This window comes from Phocoena phocoena, chromosome 8 (assembly GCF_963924675.1).
Source record: "Phocoena phocoena chromosome 8, mPhoPho1.1, whole genome shotgun sequence".
Classification (NCBI taxonomy): domain Eukaryota; kingdom Metazoa; phylum Chordata; class Mammalia; order Artiodactyla; family Phocoenidae; genus Phocoena; species Phocoena phocoena.
The window spans coordinates 79,890,286-79,910,025 of record NC_089226.1 but is presented as its reverse complement, the minus strand read 5'-3'; the positions used below and the strand labels follow the sequence as shown (position 1 = coordinate 79,910,025).

Genomic DNA, 19,740 nt, shown 5'->3' with positions numbered 1-19,740 from the left:
TTAAAGCAGGAACCTAGGTAGACGTTTGAAAACGTTCGTCCAATGGCAAAATGAAAATGGTCCTCTGGACCCTAGCCACTTAAATTCTCTCCAAGGGTCTCGGCTACCTGCAACCAAGAATCCGAAAGACTGCTCTTCTGCTGCGGGGGGAGGGGCGCGAGGTGAGGATTAATTGAGCCAACTGCCCACCTCCTACACACACACACACACACACACACGTTAAAACAGAGGCTTTTTATTTATCTTTGCTGCCCAGGTTCTTTATTAAAAGGGTTGTTTTATGTGTGTAAGTTTGCTAGGGAGGGAACTGAAAACATCTGCAGAACCATGCAATGCCCTTTAACGGAACTCTTCTAATAAAAGATGTATCATTTTAAATGCGCTGAATTTTGATTCTGGTAATTCGTGCACTAGAGTGTCTATTTCGAGGCAGCGGAGGTATCATATGACAGCGCACGTCAAGGCACCGTGGAGCCCTCTCGTGGACTCCCACCCACTTTCCCATTCACCCGGAGAGTGCTGCTCGCGCAGCCGCTCCCCCAGGCGAGCTAGCATGAAATCTCCCTGCTGCCGAGATCAAATGGAGCTCTTCGCTCAGGGGGTGCGAGTATTACCTCCGCCATGCAATTTCCACTATCAATAATTTAACTTCTTTGGTGCAGAACAGAAGGAGTACATACCGGGCACCAAAGACTCCCCCCTACCACTTCTTTTTAACCAAAGGGAACGTGAAAAAAAGAGTCTGGGAGTTTCGGTGCCGAAGTCTTCCCCAGAGCAGCTGCCTTGATGTTTACTTTGACAAGTAGTGACTAATAAGGTGGGTTTCTTTCTTTCTTTCTCTTGCCGTTTTTCTCTGGTCGGCTAGAAAGCGTATGGCTTGAGTGAGGTCTGTCATTGCCTCGGCTTCCTGGCTGGAGCAAGTAACTTGGTGTAACGTTATCTGGGGGCGTTCATTAATAAAATATGCCGTTATTATCTTGATTGAATTCCTATTAGGCAAACTCCGGAGAGGTCAGTGCACGAACTCTGTTTAAGCCGCGGCGTGTTTAAGGTAGCGGAGTAAACCAGTAGTCCCCATGCTCCATGCGATTTCATTGTGTGCTAGCGTTTTCAAGCTCCGTCGTGCGGGAAGGTGCGGGAAGGTGTGTCCATGGCCCGGGAAACGTACGCCCTCTACCTCAGAACTTGGGTGCCGGGATGGGGCGGAGGGAGTTGCCGAGGAGGGGAGCAAGACCCTGGGGGCTCTGGATTCGCGCTCGCTAGCTCCCGCCCCGGCGCGCACAGCCTGGGTTTACGCGGAGGGCGCGGGACGCGGGGTTCCCCGGGGCGGGGGCTAGGTCGCCTCTCAGAGCCGCGGGCGTGGCGCGCGGGTCCAGTTGGGTCGCCCCAGGGACGGGCGCAGGGCTTGCGGGCCACGTCGCGGGCCCCCAGCGACTGGCGGAACGGGGCGCGCGGGCCCGGGGAGCTCCGGAAGCCCGGGGAGTCCCGGAGGCCGAGCGGGGGCAAGGGAAAGGCGCGGCGTCCCCTTTAAGCGGCCGCCCCGCACAGGTCTCGGTGGCGCGGGCGAGCTCGGGGGTGGGGGGCGGGGGGCGGCGCCGTTTGACCAATCGAAGCTCAACCGAAGAGCTAAATAATGTCTGACCCGAGCTCGAAGCGCAGGCTGGAGCTCTGGGTCCCCGTCACCGCCGCGCCGGGGCGCACCCGCCCGCTCACCGTCCCGCGCACCCCGTCGCGCCGCGGGCTCCGGGGCGGGGCCGAGGAACCGGCCCGGCGCGCCCCCCACCTCCTCCTTGAGAAGCTTTGATGAGACGCTTGAACTGCAGCTGCCACCCGCTGCTGTGGGGCCGGCGGCGAGCGGCTCCGCGACGGGGACCGGGGCTGGGCGCAGGGGCCAGGAGCGGGCCAACGATGTGACTCCGCCGCTGGGGACCCGTGAGCTTTGTGTGAACCCCGAGGTAGGCGAGCATCGGGCGTGGGTCTTGGCGCGGGAGCCGCCGGTCCTCCGGCGAAAGTTGGCTGGGGGCGGGGGGTCCTGAAGTTATGGGAAGAGGCCAGAACTCCTCCTTTCCTCCCTTGCACGAGTCCCGAGAAGGGGGGACTTTGAGTTGCTCCTTCGGAGCTTTCTCCTCCCACCCCACGATCCAGAGGGGCAGCCAGGACCCCCGAGGGAGAGGGACGCCAGGAAGCCCCGAAGTGGGGGAGAGAAAGCCAAGAGGAGAAGCAGAGCTGCGCCATGGGAGAAGACGGCGCCCCGGTGTCCCCCGAAACCCTTCCCCAGCAGAGGAGAGGCCGTGAGAGCGATTTAGGGCGCCAGCTGTCGGGGGCCCCGACTGAGGTGACGGGCTTGGGGCTGAGATGGGAATCTTTCCCATGGGCTGGGAGGTCCCCGCGCAGATTTCGGGGGGCCCCTTGCTCCCTCAGCCCGCATCCCCGTCCGGGGCTCCAGCCGGGCTGCACACTGTCACCTGCTCCCCAAGAGTTGAGATCAAAGCGGACTTATCCAGGTCCAGTACCAGTTTATCTCGGGAAACCTGAGACACTGCTGCAGCTCGGACGTGAAAGGGGCTGCGGGACTCCGGGGCTAGTTGTGCCCACACCTCTCTCCATCCCGTGCCCCTCCCTTGAGGCACCTTACAGGAAAGTAAAAAGTTTTGACTTTCGGGGGCTGGGAAGGATGTGTGTGTGTATGGGGGGGGCGGACAGGTTGTGACTCGGGTAGGTCTCTGGGGATGCAGAGCCGGGAAGAGGGAATGGGTGAGTGAGCCGTGCCTGGAAAGAAATAGCTGAGGGTTGGAGGCTTTTTGCTCGACGGGCAGAGAAGGGTAATTGCAGACCGGTGGCACCCCTAGGAAAGAAGAGCCTTGGGGCTGCTGAGGTGAGCTAGAGTCACTGTTTGAGGATGCTGTGTTTGTGTGGAGCGGGTGGAGCGGGGTGGAGGGACTCGGTTGGAGGGGCCCGAAGGAGGTGGGGGGTGGGGTGGGGAGAAAGGCTCTAGGGAAGGTAGAGGGTGCCCTCTGCCGGCCAAGATGCCCCGAGCAGCTGCTGGGGGTGGGGAAGTGGTAAGAGACGGCTTTGCGGAATCCCTTCAGTAGCTGGTAGGAGGGACTTGTTGAATGACGCTTCTGACTCCCGACTCGGATGAATTTCGACTCGTTGCGCCTCTTTGGCTCCAATGCAAAAAGTTTTCCTTGAGCTGGGGGAGCTTTGACAGACTACGGTTAGTGGTGTGTTAGGGATTCCTGGATCTCATTTTAGTGTCCTTCAGGGATCTTAACGCTTACTTCTCTACGTCAGCAGTAAACAGCGAACGTTTTCTGACAAGAATGCAGGAATGTTCTTGGCCAGAAGCAAAGAAAAGCATATTTCTGAGTGTTTATTAATTCTAGTACAGTTATCTTTTAAAGCAAAGCCATATGTAATTGGGAACGTTGATTTTTCACTGCATATAAGACTGCATATTGATTTCTAATAGGATATAATGTTGTTAAATGAGACCTTCAAATTGGCTTGACTTTTGGGAAAATACCCCTTCTCCTTTAATTTTATCACCCCCAAATCTACTTTTTATATGTTCGTTATAAAGTCAGAGGCTTAAAAGTATATTTAAAAGTATATTTGTATATACTTATATTTTTGCATTTTAATTTATTTAGGTATAGTTACAGATTTAATTCATCTAAACATGGGACCCCTCGATGTTTACATTATTTTTTAGGTTGAAGGTTTCTGAGATTATGGCATGTAGCACTTCAAATTATTATTATTATAAGTAATAGATCACAAAGTTTTGACCCTGGGAACCACACCCCTTTAAAACAGCCTCTAACTCCTGTTCCTTGATTTTGCAAATACCTTGCTTAAGATTCTTCTTTTGTAAGTTTACTGCTGGACTTGCAGCAGAGGTAAGAGAAAGGAAAGAGACACTTGTTGAAATGTAACCATACCTTTACTGGAATTTAAAACACATTGGTTACCCTTACTGGAATTCCAGGGCCATAAAGTCATTGTCTTTTTTTTTTTTTCTTCCACTTTATTTTGCAAAATGTGATAAATGTTGGTAAATATAGACCAGTACTAAGTATTATGACAGGAGAAGCACTGTGTATGTAGAGCTATTTTAAGTCATTACAGAACGTTTTCTATTTGTGAATGATATAAGCAGAAAGAAATGATTTCCAGATAAACAAGACTTACGTACATGTTTTGAAGCATTAGAACATTGCAGACACACTTAGACATCACATTTTTTTTTAAGGAAAATAACAGTAATTTTTCACATACCTTTGGAGCCTTTCATTGCCTATTCAGAGCTGAATTAGTAACTGGAAATCTTGTTTATTTTAAGATGATATTTAAGGTCTTTTGAGATTTATAGCAGGTCAACATTTGAATATCCAGAAAATAAAGCATTTAGGAACTCTGTTTTAGGATGTCTTTTCAATAAGTGTAACTTGCAAACAGAAGGAACTAAGAAAGTGATCATTTGCCTAAAATGCAATGATCTCCTCGAGTGATTCATTTATACTATGTGAGTTAATTGCCTAAATCTCAAAATGGCCACAGAGGGGTGGGAAGGTGCTGGAATATTGCTGGTTCATTTTGATTCACCAGGAGAGAGGGAAGTCCTGTAAATAATGCAAATTTCTAAAATCCCGGCTCAAAGTCCTTGAGTTTCCTGTTTAATAGGGGGCACCATTAGAATGTAAGTTATTCTCTTCTTCCTGGAATGGTTAAGAGTCCCAGCTTTTCAATAGTCAAAAGGCATATGATTGATAATCTCATTTCTTTGCAACATAAATAGCTCTGGTTTGTAACTTAAACACACACAGCAAGCTGAGCACACCCACCTGATAGTACAGCAAAGAGCTTGTTTATGTTTTTGTACATTTGTCTTCAGAATCTTCCGTAAGTATCCAACACCTCCGCCACCACCCAACTTGGGTCACACACATCCATCCACAGCCCCTACATGCAGGTAGTGAATTTGTGGAATGTAGCAGCCAGCAGCTTTGGGTCTCAACCATAGACTTCATCTTCTACTGAGCTTCAAGAATATTGAAGATGTACACAATGGAAAGGTCATATACTAGTAGTTGATTAACATTTTAGGTTTTGGAGGTTAGTCCCAGAGTAGACAGAAGAACGATTTTAGACTGCTTGAATGAAAACAGCATGGAGAAGTATTGAATATATGAAAGCTCAACTCTGAATACCTTTTAAAATGAGAAGCACTGCTATTTCAGATGTCCATAATGCTGAATTTATTTTAATGGTTGAAACATGATTTTCAACTTTCATCTCCCTGTGTAGAAGATTTGTTTGTGTGAGGGGGCTAGCCTAGCCTAGCCCAAAGCATGTGAATATCTCCCTTCAATAATAGGGTAATTGCTAGCTTGTCTCAACTTGTTGTCAAACAATTGTTATGGAGCTCGGCAGTTTCCACTAATTGCAAAATTGCTGCTTAATTGAAGGACTCTCAACCATCTAGTGCAGCCTTTCAGCCACTGGCAGGCTCTGTGATCTCAGGCTGTGAATTGCATTTTAATAGAGGAAAGGAGGAGAGAATTCCGGGGAATTCTAGGTTTAAAACAGCTGGCTGTTGTTCAATGGAGGAAGAAGTCATTTGAAGGTTAAGTTACATTGTGATAAATTTTCTTTGTTAGGATGAATAACATGCCCAGATCAGCATTTAGAAAGTGAATGAGTGAACTTCTTGGTTACACTCTGCATCCATTTACTCTGTTTAGGATGGAGTAATGTCAAACAATAATTGATGTTGGCACGTGAAATCCGTATGTCATTTGTATGTGGGGTTTAACCCTAGGAGACAGAAGAAGGCATTGGTATTTTTAAGCTTAGACAAGCGTCCTCAAAGTCTCCTTAAACTTCCATTTAAGGCATAGAATTACTTAATCCTAAATCATTTTATACTTTAAATGCATCTCTGACTTTCCAGAATACTTATACTAAAGGCTTAGAAAAGTAATGGACCCATTTATTAAATATATGGAATCATTATTGATGATAGACACGAAACAATGGAGCTCACTAATATATGGAGTATTTAAATGAAAGTACTCAAATTCAAGTACAAACTCTGGGACACTTACACTCTTGGTGAAATAAATCTGACCCAATAATACTGGATGCTAAGAAGTGACTCATTGCCTTGATATCTCATCTATACGTTGCCTAAAGTTTGAGCATGGTTCCATTAGATGAATTGGGGACTGGGTGTAGAACAGGAGAGTGACTGGGGGGAAGCAAAGTCAATTCACAAGCTTCAGTGACAGCCATAATAAAATAAAAGTTTATTTCCAAAGAGCCCAGAGAATAATGAATGTTATGCAGTTTTTCCCCAGAAGTTCACTTGAAAGAACTTTTCGTTGGTTGTCACGGTAGTAATGTCTTGATTTTGAAACCTCACAGAACCTAGTAGCTCTTAAATGTGCTTTCATCTTGGTTCCTTTGGTCTGACTGAAGCTTTAAGACGACCCTCTGTGTTTTTGACATGCCCCTGCATTTTAAAGGGATGAGGCAGGCAAAGGAAGGCTTCTTTAAATCTAAGACAGCATAACTAGGAAATCTGTAAAATCATATGGTAGAAAAATCACTTAACTTCAAGTGGCTTATTAAAATCAAACTAGAAGGCAATCTTTCCTTTAATTACAACTAGTATGTATACAATTAAGATTTATGTGATGGAAATGGAAAGAAGATAAACGGACAGTTTCAAGGAATTTAAGCAACTCATCAAAAGTTGAAGTAATAGCGCCACCTAGAGAACAAAATCACCAGCTTTACCAGCCAAACAGCTCATTTGCCATATGAGCCATTTTCTAAGACTACAGTTACTAGGATTGCCTTGCCACCCTATTCGGATTTGGTGAGTGTATGTGCGGGGCGGGGGTGGTGGTGGGGGGGGCAGGGAGGGGATGGCTTAGGATGCACTTCGGATTGTAGATGAGATTTTAAAACAGGCAGATCCGTACCCATACCTCAATACCTACGCTAAGTCCCTTTAACATTTTAATATTAGCCAAATGTAGAATAACCTGCCGGGAATAAGGGCTGGCCTCCTTTTTAACATTTATTATTTTCAAGGATATATGCTGAAGCATTGAGTACAAAGGTTCTGATTTTATTTACTTGCTACAGGCGATTCATTGCCCTTTCTGAGATATAATAACACCAAATAAATAGAGTAGAGAGACCTTAAGAATGTCTTTGATCTGTGATCTCATTTTAACTTTAATGATTTGAGAAGAATTAAGAGTAAAATAAAGGGTCATGTATGTGGCAAGACTTTAAACACCAAAAAAGTAAGGGGCGGGGAAAGGACAAAGGAGAAGGCAATTTTAAGAGTTGCCTCAACCTTAGAATAAATAAAGATGTACATCTGAGCCAGCACCAAAACTGGTAATGGAGCCAGGAGCCAATAATTACAAATTAGCTTAAAATTCTTTGATGACAAAATCTGCATTTCATTCATTTTTGCATGCTTCCACAATAGTATCCAAAATGATTCTGGTAGCAGAAGAGGCACTTAGGCAAATATTGTTGAACGAACAAATAGATTGACTAATAGTTGCCTCAGATTCTGACTAGCAATGTGGGCAATGAAGAAACTCTATAATTATAAAAAAATGTGTATTTGTTTTGCTGGCAGAGAGGCAGAAATTGGAAGAAATAAATGTAATAATAGTTTTGTTTTTCTAGTATCTATTATAACTGTCCTTTAGTTGGCTTAATTTCTAAAATTTCTTATGTACAATTTGGCTCACTCATAAAGTTGTCATGTTTGGAACATATGAAATGTTAAAGCTGATTTAGGCAGTAGCAACTATAAAGCTACTGGTGGGGGCTTCCCTGGTGGCGCAGTGGTTGAGAGTCTGCCTGCCGATGCAGGGGACGCGGGTTCGTGCCCCGGTCCGCGAAGACCCCATATGCCACGGAGCGGCTGTGCCCGTGAGCCATGGCCGCTGAGCCTGCGCGTCCGGAGCCTGTGCTCCGCAACGGGAGAGGCCATAACAGTGAGAGGCCCGCGTACCGCAAAAAAAAAAAAAAAAAGAAAAAAAAGCTACTGGTGGATTTTCGTTTAAATGTTTTCAGTTTTGGGGTACTGGTGGGCGATGCCAGTCCTTGTGCTTCAGGGCATGGAAAATGGTATATGTTAAGTTTGTTCCAATTTCTGGTAAGCAGTTAACCAAAGAAAGTCATTATATTATCTGTGTCATGCATAGAAGCAATCAGGTGCAGAAAACTTTACTTTTCAGGAAAAAAATTACTAAAAAAAAAAAGCTATATATCTATAGCTTATGCGTATATATAGAGAGATGGGGGTGTGGTGGGAGAGGGAGAGAGAGAGAGATAGAAGGAAACTCCTTGACTAACATTTTTGCCACATGGGATTTAGTCTAATCGCCCTTGGTTTGGAGCTGTTACCATCAGCATTTGCTCCCTTTTCTGGTACTTGCTTTCTGCTTTTGAAAACGGAACCTGTGCTCAGATTGAAACAAGTTTTTCCATCTTTTCACATGTTCATCTGTTTCTTGAATCATGGGGAGTGTTTTTAAACACAGATAAATTTCTTTTACATCATGCAGAACCTGAAGGCCGAGAAATTTGCTTCATGCTGTGGGCAGAGATGCTTGGTGGAGTCCCAGGCCACATTCCTAGACCAGACTGGTGAAGGTGTTGTCTCTTACACAACATGGGGAAAGCACATCCAGCATTCACACACTGTCTGATAATGTATCTGAAGTCACAGATGATGGGCTTATCATTCTGAAACATGAAGCCAGCAGGCATTCTGTTGGATGATAGAACCCGGATCATTTACATTTACTTAAATGTAAAATACTGTGGTTAGGTTAAAAGTCAACTGTATAAATAGAGAGAATATGGAGTTGAGACGAGGTGTTGGGCGCTGACTTAGACTGTACAAAGGAAACTCAGACGTTTTAAATAACTGCAGGTTCAGTGGGAGCCAGTGGTGTGTGTGTGTGTGTGTGTGTGTGTGTGTGTGTGTGTGTGTGTGTGTTGGTGTGCGGTGGGGGGCTTTGGACGAAGCTATTGCGGTTTTGGTCTGTGCTAGTAGAAGCCTAACACGCAAATGGAGAAACTAATAATTTCCCCCCATTTCTAAAGTAGACTATGTATGGAATATCTTCAGTTTGAGGAACTGAAATAGGTTGCTTTAGGTACAGCACTGACAAAGTGGTGTATATTGATATCATTATGATCATGATACATAGGAAGTTGGAAACCATTGGCAAGTGAGGAATGGCTGAGGGAACTTGGAATGGGTGGCTTGGGGACAAGGAAACTTAGGCTGCAGTGGTGAATGTACTCTTTCTCCCTTAGGTAGTCTAAATCACATGATGGTAGGTACCTGGAAGGCTGGGTTAAGAATTCTGGAGCTGTCCAGGCTCAATGAGAATGTTCTGTTTCTGCCCGCCACGACTGGGGGATAGAGTAGCAGCATGTGTGACATGTTTTTGACGTCCTAATTTAGAGGACAGTCTTCGCGAGTGTAAAGAACTGGCACGTGGAGGAGGGAGAGGGTTGTTTTTTATGTTGCCCCAGACAGCAGGTCTAGGACCAGTGATATAATCTAGGCACTGTACGTAGTATCTAGAAGAACTTTCAGTTCCATTTAATTGAGCAGATATTGCAGGCTCACTGCATACAAAGCGCTGTGTTGAGGGAATTATGATCTAACAAAGAAGAAAAGAAGCTGCTTTGGAATATGATCAGTTTCCTGTTATAGATGTTTAAGCAGAGGCTGAAACCCATTCAGAAAGGACAGCTATTAACATGGGAGGTCAGAGTTAGGTACATTCCGAAGTACCTTTGTACTCCTAAGTTTTTCAAATGTATTGATCATATCATAAGTGTGCTCCTTATTTTGAGTTCATATATAATCCTAATGGCGATCATATATTTCTGTCTTTGGATCCTCTACCTGAGACAGGGGCCGTATCATGAATTGAGCGTCAGAAATCCTTCCCATTTCTTTGCAAAGTGCTGGGCTTTTACTTTTTTCATGCTTACAAAAGTAATTATTTTTACTTTGGATCAGACAGAATGGAATGTTTAAAAAAAGAGTCCCGATCAGATTCAGATGCCCAAATTGCTTAAGAAATTAGCTTTTGACATTAGATTTTTTAGAGAGTTCAACAACTGAACTGAAAAAAACCCTCAACATTCACCTTCCCCTTCTGGGAACTGCAGAATCCTCAGCTTTCCAAAGAGTTTCTTTTTTTAAATGTAAACTGTCAAAGCAGTGGACCCCTCCCCCAACCCCTTCAGGCTCCAACGTGGATGGAGTTAACTTTTTTTTTTGTAACTTATTTTGCTCTTCTGTAGATCAGTTGGAGATTAACCAACATGGAGATGTCATTAAAATGCAAGTTTAGACCCTAGGTTGCATGGCCCACTCCTAGTACTCATGAATATTTCTTCTTCCTGGTCTCTAATACTGCTTTCAAATATTCATATTGTCAGTCATCAAAGCAAGCAGTTTACTGTTTACGTCCCCCTTAGAGCATCACATATTTTATATATAGTTCATGTTGCTACATGTATGTTTTCTCCTGTTTCAAAGCTTTTCTTTAAAAAAAAGTAAAAGCATTACACGCAGGGAATGATTCTTTTATTTATTAATTCATCAAGTGTTAATTGAGTGCCCAGTGGGTGCCAGGCACTGGGCTAGATGGATCCATCCATCTTCAGGTGCCCCTTAATAAGGAACTCCATTGATTCTGCCAGGTAAGTCTTCCATTACCTCTTCATATACTCACTTCAAAAGAGTATTTTAAAAATCTATTGAACAAATTCTCTGAGTCATTTCAGAACTTCCTGCCCACCCTGTATTTTCAGTTATGGATTGTAATATTTTGGAAGAATTTTTGTCACTTTTAAGAGATTAATCTTTTTATATATATATAACAATCGGGTATCATTTCATGTTCAAATTAAGGCAACAAAAATGCTTGTTAGTGTCTTAAACATTTTGCTATTATTTGAGGATATTTCAAGAGGAGCTCTTTTATTTATTTATTTATTTTTGGGCTGTGTTGTGTTTTCGTTGCTGCACGTGGGCTTTCTCTAGTTGTGGCGAGTGGGGCCTACTCTTTGCTGCGGTGCGTGGGCTTCTCATTGCGGTGGCTTCTCTTGTTGCAGAGCATGGGCTCTAGGTGTGCGGGCTTCAGTAGTTGTGGCTTGCAGGCTCTAGAGTGCAGGCTCAGTAGTTGTGGCGCACCGGCTTAGTTGCTCCGCCTCATGTGGGATCTTCCCGGACCAGGGCTTGAACCCATGTTCCCTGCATTGGCAGGTGGATTCTTAACCACTGCGCCACCAGGGAAGCCCTCAAGAGGAACTCTTGTAATGATACTGGTAGAAGCCACAGTAGAAGGAGAACTTCTGGACTAAAGATGCTGTTCATTTCCACTGATGTTATGATGGATTTTTTCTGTACTTACAAGGACATGTTTGAGCCTTTTAGTATTCAGGAATGTGTCTTTTATTTTGCAGTGTTTATAAACCCTGTGTGTTTCCTCCCTAAAGAAACTAAAAATGTGAAAATGCTTCCATTTACTAGAAGCTGGTTTCATGATTATGCTGAGTAAGAAAAAGAAGGAAAAATCAGTGTAGTAAATACTATATTGCCTTTAAACGTTAGTCAATAACATGCTTAAATGGTAATTTTTTTAAGAGTTTCCTAAAACCACTTTTCAATCCATTGGGTTGGTCTCCTTTCACTGTGAAGTCAGGAGGTGTTTTTGCTCAAATACATGGAATAAATAAGAATCCGTATGTAGTGTTTGTGGATCATGTAAATATGTCAATGGAACTAGAGCACAGTTTGGTACCATCAACTCAGAAATGTTTAGCTTCTTGATATACTGAACAAGGAAGCAAATTTTCATATTCTCTTGTGAATCTCAAAAAAAAAAAATCACAGGATCAGGAAGTGGTAATACATCCCATTTTCCTTCTAATACCAAACCTATAGCCACGTTTCTAACCTTCCCCTTCACTCCTGAGCAGGGCAATCAGAATAAACCATAAATCCATAAATAAAGAAAGAATAAGCCATAAATAAATAGTGCCAGAACTATTCCATTCATTGTTTGTTCTTTGAGACAAAATCAGAGGGTTAGACACAGGTCCTCTAACCTCCAAATTAGTGGTATAAATGTAAATAAGTACATTGTAGGACTTTTTTTTTTTTCCTGTAATACAGTCTTAACTTAAAATCCCAATGTGTAAAACAAAAATAAGCAGGGCTGAGTTAGTTGAACTGCAGGTGGGAACATCAGTGTCCTGTCTCCTTGACCTCGATTTAGCCCCTTGCAAGAAGCCTCTCGACACTCTTGTCTGCAAAACCCAGTTGGAAAACTGTTGTTCTAGAGAAAAATCAATAAGTGGAAATCCCAAAGTCTTAAATCTTCCTTCCTTCTTCAAGAAAATCACTGTCCCCCTGCCCATTCCTGTGGCCATTCTCTCGCATCGAGAATTGTGTTCATCCGCTTGTTTAAATTATTCATGGATGGTAACTTGGTAACATAGATACGGGTATGTGACATTTTCCCCACTGCATAATTTTTAGAAATAATCATAGACGTGTAACGGCTGAGAAAAAACGGTAAGGTGACCTTACCTTAAAGATTTTATTAATCATTGAAATTTATCACCATTAATAAAATTTATTTTAAAATGTTCTTCCCAAAATACCAGTATATTTTTCTGGTTTTCACATCCCTGGCAATGATTTTCTTAAAACTTTGAAGTGTCTATTATTCCAGAGCATCTGGTTGTTCTTCAGAGTTAGTCTCATCTAAGAATTTAGGGGAACCCTCGCCATCACTGTTCCATGCAGTATCGGAGATTTTTTTTTATATATATATATATATAAATTTATTTATTTGTTTGTTTTTATTTTTGGCTGTGTTGGGTCGTCATTGCTGTGCACGGGCTTTCTCTAGCTACAGTGATCGGGAGCTACCCTTCATTGCGGTGCGTGGGCTTCTCATTGCGGTGGCTTCTCTTGTTGCGGAGCACGGGCTCTAGGCACGCAGGCTTCAGTAGTTGTGGCTCGCGGGCTCTTGAGTGCAGGCTCAGTAGTTGTGGCGCACAGGCTTAGTTGCTCCGCGGCATGTGGGATCTTCCTGGGCCAGGGCTTGAACCCATGTCCCCTGCATTGGCAGGTGTATTCTTAACCACTGTGCCACCAGGGAAGCCCCAGTATCAGAGGTTTTGACGACTTGCCCTAGTGCAGTGCCCCAGTAGACATTGGTACTGGGACCAAAAATCAGTTGGTTTGTCATCACTAACGTTCCTGCATGATTTTATTGTCATATGTAGGTAAGATTGCACACCTCGGTAATAACCTTGTCCAAAGTTGTAGTGCTCCATACATTAAGAAAATGCATCCACATGTCTCATTCCACTTGATCCTATAAATAACCCTTTGAAAAACATTGGGCAGACATTATTCCTATATAACAGTTGAGGAAACTGAAGCTCAGAGTAGTTAAATAACTTGATCCAAGATGTACAGCTATAGAACCAGAGCAAGGATTACAGCTCCGTGACTCCTCCTAATCCAGCCCTCTGACCATCATGCTGGTTGTCTACAACCGTGAACTGCAGAATTCAGGTTAGAAACCGAATTTCACCCTTGATGCTTTAATGTGGGTGCCCAGCACAGATGGAGACCAGTGTTGTCACCCTGGCCTAGTGTCCACTCTCTAGAGAAGAGATTGGCAACCTTCTGTGTGCCAAGGAAGAAGATGATGATGGGAAGATAAGAAATGTTTTCTCTAAGGAGTTTTTAAATTTAGTTTCCTTTTTAAAAAAAAAAAACAAAAAACTCTTGAAAAAAGAAAAAGGATATGTCTTGTTCCTTGAGCTTCTTAGTTATAATTTTCCTTAAAGCTGAGGGTCCTGTAAGTGAACTGTTGGAAAGCATACCACGGAGCAGTGGTTCTTAAAGACGGTGATCATCAGAATTACCTTTGAAACTTAAAAAAAAAATACAGCTATCAGGTCCTAATCCCTGAGATTCGTGGGTTTGGGCCAGAGCCTGGCCATATGTTATGTTTAGAAACTTCCACAGCTGGTTCAGATGTGCAGGAGGTTTAAGAATTGCTGAACTAGAAACCAAATAAATTTAAAAAGACATCATTTACTTCATCGTCCAAATACTTGGATTTGAGCATGGTTAGAAGGGGTTTGCAGTCTTGTAAATAATCGGAAATTCAGAAGCTTTGAGGTCGGAGGCCTGTTGAAGATACTCTTCTGACTTGAAAGGTAGTGCGTAACTGCAGACTTCCATGTGAGAGCAGAAGGCCTGGGACAACATTCCTGGGCCCAAGCGTCGAATTGGGTTCCAAGGCCACCACTTACTTACGAGGTCTAGGCCCTTGTACAAACTACTTCCAATCTCTGTGCCTCAACCTCCTAACAGGGTCATGGTAGGGATCAAGTGTGTTAATACATGTAAAGTCCTCAGGACAGTGCTTGGCATAGTAAATGCTTAATGAATTTCAGCCACTGTTGTTATTACTGGCACTTCCCAGCCCTAAAAGAGTACCGTTTATGACTTATTGTCAAGACAATTAAAAACTGTATCGGCATGCTCCATGCCTAAATCTGCTTCACTTGGTACCAACGGTGACAAGACCAGAACTCTTGTTGTAATCTTTGGAGGCTGATTTGTTTACTCATTGACTTGCTCTTCCTTTCATCCATCTGAGTCCTACTCATTCTTTAAGACCCAGCTCGAATTTGACTTCCTCGAGAAAGACTTCTGCCCAAGAGAAACCTGTTCTATCTGGATTCCTGGGTCATCCATGGTCTCTATCTTACAATTCAATAGTTAATCATATAAGCAATAATTGCACAACTATTAAAACATGATTGGGTGTCTTCTCTGTATCAGGTTCTCTGCTAGGAGCTGTGGATGTGATGTCTTAGTCGAGAAAAACATTCTAGAGTATCCTGCTTAGGGTGCTCACAGCGTGTTCTACATTGAGCTGTAATCGTTGGCTCACGTGTCTAAACTGTTCTGCATCCCCTGCCCCCTTTAACAGTGAAGTTCCAAAGGCAGGGATTCTCTCATTCATTTTGGTGTCCCCAGTACCTGTGCTCAGAGTATGTCTATTAAGTGAACAAAAAGTTAAAAAGTCAATTTTAGGAGAACACTGAGTCATAGTCATTCTAAGCAGTAAGTTTGACAAGTTGATATCCAAACAAGGCCTTCACACATAACCCAGCCATGGAAAGATGGGCAACCTTTGTAGCTATGGTGGGAGAAGAGGCCAAAATGTAGCTTTAAAAACATTTGTGGGTTTTTTTTTTTCCTCGTGGAATAAACATGGGCTACAACTTACTTTTCTTCACATGAGGAAATGACAGAAACACAGCCGGTTATGACCTTCAACTTCAATCAAGTGACCAGAGCTCTGCTTACGAAACATGAGCTTGTATCGTTGACACCGACATACACCTTGGAGGCGTTAACTCCTTGTCCCTGTGTGCCCGTAAACATTTTTTTAAGAATTGTTTTTGATCTTGTGAATCTCTAACTAAATGATTAACCATGTGATATTGACCATTGGAGCGACATTGAAACACCTCCCTTGAAAGCTATTGACAGTTAGCTGGGAGCGTGCCCACCTCCATAATTGATTTTCTTGTTGTATTTGAAAATCAGTGAGGATTTAAACTCAGGATTCAGCCACTTGAAGAATCTATTAAGAGTTACCAGGTTAATTATTCCTGCTTTACATGAAGCTTCCTTGAAAATGATTTTCTTAAAGCAAAGCGCATCTAAACTTGGTAAGTTCTTAATAACCTGTGCTGAATGAATAAATGAATCCTTAACTAAAACAGAGCATATTCTGATTCTTAATCAGAGTTAGTTTAAGCCTCTTGTGCAAAAGGAGACTCTGACTGGAAATAATATAGGATAGTAAGCCTCCTAGGGAAATTTCTATAAGGAAGCATGGTCAACTGAAACATGAAGCTGAAAGTGAGAGGACATTGCATTTGACCCAAAGTGGCCTGGGAAATTCTTAGCAAGGTCCATCAAAGTCATTAAGTGGTGGTCTCAATGCATTGTACAGTTTAGACCACTTAGACCTAATTGGAACCAGGCACCTTGCCCAAGGACCTTCCTTAACCAAAGTAGAAAGGAGTTCTTGGGCTTCCCTGGTGGCACAGTGGTTGAGAGTCCGCCTGCCGATGCAGGGGACACAGGTTCGTGCCCCGGTTCGGGAAGATACCACATGCCGCGGAGCGGCTGGGCCCGTGGGCCATGGCTGCTGGGCCTGCGTGTCCGGAGCCTGTGCTCCGCAACGGGAGAAGCCACGACGGTGAGAGGCCCGTGTACCACAAAAAAAAAAAAAGAAAAAGAAAAAAAAGAAAGGAGTTCTTCGCTTTCTTCTGAGTTCCAAAGAGACTTCTGGCTTCCAGACCAGGTGTCTAGATAGCAGTACCAAGTTAGGGCACCAAGTGAACTTCCTCCTGTGGTTATTTCCTACCTCTTGGAATGGAATGTTTCACTTCAAGAAGGTGAGAGAAGCAACCTTTGGGTTTTCATGATGAGTTTAACATTGTGGTCCAGCTTTGACCATCCGTTTAAAGGGAGATCTGCTTTCCAGATGACCATAAATATGGAGAAGAGGTGTTTTTCTTTCTTTTTTTGTTTGTTTGTTTGTTTTTTGAGAAGGTTTTTTTTCTTTTTTGCCTTGTTAGAGAGTGTTTTTCTTACCATTTCTAAATTTGGGGTAAAAGGTGGTCTCCTAGGGAGCATTTCCAAAAGTGTTTGAAGTTTGCATTTTATTTTGGAGGAAGGTTGGAGGCCTGCCTATGTATGGCAGGCACATGGCTCCAACAACTACACTGCTCGCAAGGATAAGGGCCATCCTTTTGGATCATTCATTTGACATTGATCTCGCATCTGTATTCAGGTCTGTACCCTTTAAGTTTGCTCCATATATGTTTCCCTAATTTCCCTGTTAAGGCTTCTAGAATTTGCAGTATATTCAATTGCAGATGACCACATATGGAGTCATTTAACCACATGTCTTAATCTTCAAAGTCTTTCTTTGTCAGCCTGCTCTTGTGTTCTGTTTACATTTAGATTCCATCTTTTGGGAGTTTTCTTTCCTCCGCACCATCTAAGTGTCTCAGAGACTTTTGGGGATGGGTCTTGTTCTCCTTCTGTGTTTGGCCATGGTCACCCCTCAGGCTTGGTGTTGTGCTTTACAAAGGTTGTTTATAGGGTTGCCCTTTAGAGTTTATAGAGCCCTTTTCTACGTGTTGATGACCCTTGGCATGATGCTGTGACAGGCAGGGTGAGAACTCTAATCCTCCTTCTGTCACAGAGCTGAGGCAGCAGAGTCCTTGAATTGGCTCACCCATGAAGGTTCACCCATGAATTTGCCCAATTTGTTGGTAAAAAATGGCCAGTTCTCAGCCATTTTATAGGGTCAACTTAATAGCAGGTGGGAAAGGCGGACCAGAACTCAGGTCTTCAGTCCCCAGCCCCAGAGACAGTCCTTTATATCCAAGTGTCCCACATTAGATTGGTTTCCAGAGAAATGTCCCAGAAATTGAGATGGTTCCCCCAAAGACTTTTGGTTTTAGTCACCACCAGGACCTAGAACTGGTTAAATCTCTTGAGTGTCTGTTGCATCAGAGCAGTGTGGGAGATTCTTTGGTGCCAAAAGCAAAGCCACTAGGTTAAACATTTTTTTAATTGGTTATTTTTTATTTAAGTTTTTGATAATTTATTTACATGATTCAAAAATCAAAATAGTATTAGAAAGTCTACGTTGAGCTCAACACCACTAATTATTAGAGAAATGCAGATCAAAACCACAATGAGGTATCACCTCACACCAGTCAGAATGGCCATGGTCAAACAATCTACAAACAGTAAACGCTGGAGAGGGTGTGGAGAAATGGGGACCCTCCTGCACTGTTGGTGGGAATGTAAATTGATACAGGCACTATGGAGAACGGTATGGAGGTTCCTTAAAAAACTAAAAATAGAACTGCTATATGACCCAGAAATCCCACTACAGGGCATATACCCTGAGAAAACCATAATTCAAAAAGAGACATGTACCACAGTGTTCATTGTAGCACTATTTACAGTAACCAGGACATGGAAGCAACCTAAGTGTCCATCGACAGATGAATGGATAAAGAAGATGTGGTACATATATAAAATGGAATATGACTCAGCCATAAAAAGGAACAAAATTGAGTTATTTGTAATGAGGTGGATAGACCTAGGGTGTGTCATACAGAGTGAAGTTAAGTCAGAAAGAAAAACTAATACCATATGCTAATGCACATATATGGAATCTAAAAAAAAACGGTACTGATGAACCTAGTGACAGGGCAGGAATAAAGATGCAGACATAGAGAACAGACTTGAGGACACAGAGGGGGGAGGGAAAACTGGGACGAAGTGAGAGAGTAGCATTGACATATATACACTAGCAGATGTAAAATAGATAGCTAGTGGGAAGCAGTGGCATAGCACAGGGAGATCAGCTTTATGCTTTGTGACCACCTAGAGGGGTGGGATAGGGAGGGTGGGAGGGAGGCTTAAGAGGGAGGAGATATGGGGATACATGTATACATAGAGCTGATTCACTTTGTTGTACAGCAGAAACTAACACACCATTGTGAAGCAATTATACTCCGACAAAGATATATATTAAAAAAAAGAGGCTACATTGAGAATTCCTGCCCCACCTGTGCCATGCCCACCTGTATCCCCACCCGACACATACCATCTGTGGGTGGTCGTTTGTATTCGTCTCATGTGAATGCAGTGTGTTTTATGAAAATACAGTAAATATGAATATTATTATATTCCCCCAGTTTTAAAAGATAGTATGTATATGTATACATCTGCTGATTTGTATCTTGCTTTTATCACTTACCAATATATTTCAGAGAGCTTTCCATTTCAGTGTATGGGAGCTAACTTGTTTACAGTTGCACAAATTCATTGTAAGCATGCACTATAGTTTATATACTTTCCTTTAGCTAGAAATGGGACTCCTTCTAGTATTTTTGCTATTCTATGCCTTGTTGCAATTAATAACCTTGTGTATGCATCATTTTGTACGTATGCACCTACCTATTGCTGTACATTTATTCTCAGAAGTGGAATTGCTGGATTAGCAGGAAAATTCATTTAAAATTTTGATAGGTATTGCCTTATTGTCCTGCAAAAAGGTCTTGAACTGTTTGTACACCCAGCATCAGTAAATGAGAATGCCTGTTTCACTACAGCCTCACCAACAGAGTGCATGTCAGTCTGAAAGATGAGAAACGGGAGGCGACCTTCTAAGTGAGGTCTCAGTCTCTTCCGTGTCCCCTGGTTTGCAGTGGGAATACTGCCCAGTTCCGAGAGCTGGTGCAGGCATCAGTTCCAATGGAAATAATGCCTCACCATGGCGTGGGCTTACGCCAGCTCTAGTGACACACATGGAATGGACCCACATTGCCACTTGCAGAATTTCCTGCAGTGGAAAGTTGAGCATGCATTCATTATTCACCCAGCGAGCAATACTGGGTCTAAAGAGCACAACAGTGTTTACTGGAATAGAAAAGGAAATTGTCCCACTGCAGCGCCCTGCGTACCAGGCTTTCAATGCTTGTTTCCCAGCTGCTAACCTTATTTCTAGGGACTGAGTTCAAGAG

General features: G+C 43.3%; 1 protein-coding gene across 2 annotated transcripts in view; it reads left to right on the top strand.

Annotated features, from left to right (window-relative positions):
- Positions 1–504: 504 nt before the first annotated feature.
- BDNF (brain derived neurotrophic factor) overlaps positions 505–19,740 on the top strand; it is a 35,539-nt gene continuing 16,303 nt past the window's right edge. Inside the window, exon 1 of one of the 2 annotated variants that reach the window (XM_065881719.1) lies at positions 505–817. The gene's annotated coding sequence lies outside the window, so the exon portion shown is untranslated. Of the gene's footprint in view, positions 818–1,813; positions 1,956–19,740 lie in introns of those variants that run through there. The other variant, XM_065881718.1, reaches the window with a different exon arrangement.